The sequence below is a fragment of the Oryzias latipes genome, chromosome 12 (assembly GCF_002234675.1).
Source record: "Oryzias latipes chromosome 12, ASM223467v1".
NCBI lineage: Eukaryota > Metazoa > Chordata > Actinopteri > Beloniformes > Adrianichthyidae > Oryzias > Oryzias latipes.
In genome coordinates, this window is record NC_019870.2 from 19,199,317 (window position 1) to 19,203,942 (window position 4,626).

At 49.8% G+C, this 4,626-nt stretch overlaps 1 long non-coding RNA gene across 1 annotated transcript; it reads right to left on the reverse strand.

The window, feature by feature from the left end:
- Window positions 1-413: 413 nt before the first annotated feature.
- Window positions 414-954, reverse strand: LOC111948351. The gene is made up of 2 exons (XR_002874337.1): window positions 682-954; window positions 414-600 (listed from the first exon to the last, which is right to left on the reverse strand). It is a non-coding gene; the product is annotated as an uncharacterized LOC111948351 (long non-coding RNA).
- Window positions 955-4,626: the final 3,672 nt, after the last annotated feature.

Below are 4,626 nucleotides of genomic sequence, written 5' to 3' on the forward strand. Positions count from 1 at the left end.
AGCTATATCTATTGGTATAAGAATAGGGTGAATAATAAACTGATGGAAAACAAACCATGCCACAGTGCATTAAAAATCAACAGAAGTCGGATTTAAAGACAAGACTCCAAATGCATTCTTTACACAACATTAAAAAAAAGATTTAAAATTTTAAGATAAGGGAACACAAATAAATGTTTTTGCATGACAAGTAAAACGTGACCTTTTATTTTGGATACTACATAAAACATCTATCCCTGTGACACACTGACGACCTTTACAAAGTGTATCCCCCCTTTGCCCAACAGTAGCCGGGACAGGCTCTAGCAATCCTGTGACCCCGAAAGGGATATCGTGGGTTTATTGTCATGGTCTCGTGGAATATTCAGACCGACCCAAACGCTGGAACCCAGAAGAACACTTGGAGACGTGAGGTAAGTTAAGGTGGTTTAATTCACAGGAGGTGAGTATAGAACTAGATTCTTGATGCGGCGTGGCGGCTGACTGGAGGTTTGTGGCAGGATGAACCAGAGAGCGTGACTTCGGCTGAGTCCGAGGAGAAGGATGAGGAGCGAGAGCAGAGGACGGCGACCCGAGGTTCCCTTGTGATGAAGACGGTTCCTGAGAGCGGAGCAGAGAGGAACAGTTAGCGAGGCTGAGATCAGACAAGGTACAAAGCATGAGCTGGCCAGACATAAGCACCGTGGGAGTAACAACGAACTGGCACCGAAGAAAGGTCCTGGATCTCCTTAAGAAGGCGGGGAAGATGATGAGGTAAGTGGAACCAGCTGGTCGCATCCAAGGCAGAGCAGGAAGGGGGGGAGGAGGCAGGTAGCTGACCGAGGCACCATGTCAGTACCCCCCCCTCAACGACCGCCTCCAGGCGGTCCAGGACGACGGTCCGGGTGGGCACGGAAGAAGTCGTCGATCAGGGAACGGTCCAGAATCATAGAGCGGGAGATCCAAGAGCGCTCTACCGGACCGTACCCCAACCAGTACACGAGAAACTGGAAGCACCTACCACGGCGCCGGACGTCCAGCACACGACTGACCGTAAAGGCAGGTGCACCGTCAATGACCCGGGCGGGCGGAGGGGAAGAGGACGGCGGGCACAAAGGGCTATCGCTGACAGGTTTGATCTGGGAAACGTGGAACGAGGGGTGAACTTTCAGAGCAGCAGGCAGGCGCAGGCGGACACAGGAGGGATTGATGATGCGATCACGTAAGGGCCGATGTATCTGGGAGCCAGCTTACGTGATGACGCCTGAATGGGGATGTTGCGAGACGATAGCCAAACCTTCTGCCCAGGACGGTAATCGGGACTCACCACCCTGTGACGATTAGCGATCTGGCAGTTGCTCTCCCTGGTGCGCAGGAGAGCAGCCCTGGCCTGACGCCAAATGTCCTGGCACCGTTGAAGATGGAGCTGAACCGAGGGCACTGCCAGATCGAATTCCTGAGAAGGAAACAGAGGTGGTGAGTACCCCAATGAGGCTTTGGAGGGAGATAAGCCAGTAGCGGAAGAGGGGTGAATGTTGTGGGCGTACTCAACCCAGATGAGAAACTTGGACCAGTCCGACTCGTTCTGAGCTGCCAAGCACCTGAGAGCCGCCTCCAGCTCTTGGTTAACCCTTTCAGCTTGCCCATTGGACTGGGGATGGTAACCTGAGCTGAGACTGACCGTGGCCCCGAGGGCAGAACAGAACGATTTCCACACTTGGGACGTGAATTGGGGTCCACGGTCAGACACGATGTCACAGGGAATTCCATGGTAGCGAAATACGTGATGGATCAGGATCTCTGTGGCGGAGGGAAGCTGGGCCAAGGGAACAAAATGAACGGCTTTGGAAAAACGATCAATGATCGTCAGAATAACAGTGTGCCCTTGGGAAGGAGGCAACCCAGTAACGAAATCCAGAGCGATGTGCGACCAAGGCCGACTGGGTATCGGCAGAGGCTGCAGTAGACCCGAGGGGGGTGAATTAGAGTTCTTAGAGCGGGCACAGATGGTACAAGCTGCCACGTACTCACGAACGTCTTTTTCCAGGGAGGGCCAGAAAAACCTTCGACGAAGCAAATTGATAGTCCGGTGAACCCCTCCATGACAGGCGATCCGGGAAGCATGCCCCCAAGTGAGCACCTCGGACCTGAGAGAGTCAGGCACATACAAAGTTCCAGGCGGACAGGTAACGTGATTAGGTATCTCACCCTGGGCTTGCTGGATCTTGTTCTCAATCTCCCAGGTGAGAGTACCTATAAAACAGGATTTAGGGAGGATAGCAGAGTCAGAGGGGGACTCAGAGATGGTGTATTTCCTGGACAAGGCGTCTGGCTTGATGTTGCGGCTGCCTGGACGGTAGGTGATATTGAAATTAAACCGGTCAAAGAACAGGCACCAGCGGGCCTGACGTGAATTCAGTCTTTTTGCACTGCGTAGATATGCAAGATTCTTATGGTCTGTCCATACAATAAAGGGAAGCTCTGCCCCCTCCAGCCAGTGGCGCCACTCATCCAAAGCCAATTTGATGGCCAGAAGTTCTCGGTTGCCCACATCATAATTCCGCTCCGCAGGACTCAGTTTGCGGGAAAAATAAGCGCAGGGCTTTAACTTGCCGGAGGATTCTTCACGCTGAGACAGAACGGCGCCAACCCCAGAATCGGAGGCATCCACTTCTACAATGAACTGTTTCGTGATATCCGGTTGAATGAGGATGGGAGCTGTGACAAAAAGTTCTTTGAGTTTTCTGAACGCCATATCGGCAGCTGGGGTCCAGACATAGGGTTGTTTAATAGATGTAAGCTGCGTGAGGGGTGCTGCTATGCTGCTGTAGTTACGGATAAACCGCCTGTAAAAGTTTGCGAAACCCAGAAATTGTTGTAGCTTCTTACGGGTCTGTGGAGTTTCCCATTGAGTAACTGCTTCAATTTTGGCTGGATCTGGTCGTATGTTGCCAGCTTCAATGATATACCCCAGAAAAGGAACGGAGGAGGTATGAAATTCGCATTTCTCAGCTTTTACGAATAGTTGGTTTTCTAAGAGACGTTCTAGGACGAGACGAACGTGATGCTCATGTTGAGTTAGGTTAGAAGAATAAATCAAGATATCATCAAGATAAACAAAAGCGAACCTATTAAGGAAGTCGCGAAGGACATCATTAACAAGCCGTTGAAAAACAGCGGGAGCATTAGTGAGGCCGAACGGCATGACCAAATATTCATAGTGGCCCAGGGGTGTGTTGAAAGCCGTTTTCCATTCATCTCCCTCACGAATGCGAACCAAATGATAAGCGTTTCTCAGGTCTAACTTAGAGAAGATGGTAGCCTGCTGGACAGAGTCAAAAACCGAATCAATTAATGGGAGAGAATATTTATCCTTAACCGTAATCTGGTTCAACTCACGATAGTCGATGCAGGGCCTCAGGGTTTTGTCTTTTTTCTCCACAAAAAAGAAACCTGCACCGATCGGAGAAGTGGAGGGACGGATGTGACCAAGAGACAAAGCCTCCTGAATGTATTTTTCCATAGCGCTTTTCTCGGGTCCGGATAAATTGAATAATTTGCCCTTAGGAAGAGGAGCGCAGTTCAGAAGTTCAATGGCGCAATCATACGGCCTATGGGGGGGTAAAGCACTGGCTTTAAATTTACAAAACACAGCTTTAAGGTCGTGGTAGCACGAGGGCACCTTGGACAGGTCGATTTCTTTAGCTGAAGTGGGAGTAGGGGCAATAGCAGACGGAATAGCAGAGTGAAGGCAATTTGCCATGCAATAAGTACTCCAGTTGGCGATGCGGGGAGCAGTCCAGTCAATTTGAGGGTTGTGAATTTGAAGCCAGGAAAATCCCATAATTATGGGAGTCTGAGAGCAACGAGTGACAAAAAACTGGTGGTATTCTCTGTGATTACCGGAAGTAAGAATGAGGACCGGTTTAGTACGTGATGTGATACGGGTAAGTTGTTTACCACCTAACCCAGCGACATTAATGGGGGAATCGAGGGGTTCTACAGGTAACGAGAGATGTTTAACCAGATCTAAGTCGATGAGACTATGTTCGGCGCCAGAATCTATAAGTGCATTCAAATCGTGGACTTGATTTTGATGAGCTACTTTGACAGGTACAAACAAGAACTTGGTTTTCTTGACATGAATAACGTTATCCCCCCGTGGCCTGTCATCTAACGGGGGGGTTCTGGAGTTTAAACGTTGTCTGCACTGGGAAACAAGATGACCGGGATGACCACAATAAAAGCATAACCCTTCTTCACGCCGTTTCTGTCGTTCTTCAGCAGTGAGTTTAGAATGACCCACTTGCATAGGTTCGTCTGGTGCGGTAGCTGATGGCTCGTGAGCAGGTAGCGCGACCACATGGTTGGATGAAACAGGGTTTTGAAAAAGGCCCGGAGGTCTAATGCTCCGTTCAGCGTGACGTTCTCGTACCCGGATATCAGATCTGAGGGCTGCGGAGACAAGCTCTTCAAAGTTGTTAGCCTCTGGTTGTGAACATAAATGATCCTTAATTTTTTCACTCAGGGATTGGTAGAAAATCCCTTTTAGAGCAGGATCTGGCCAGCCAGCCTCTACAGCTAATATACGGAAGTCAATAAGATGTTCACTTACCGAACGGTTGCCTTGTTTTAGATTGAGCAACC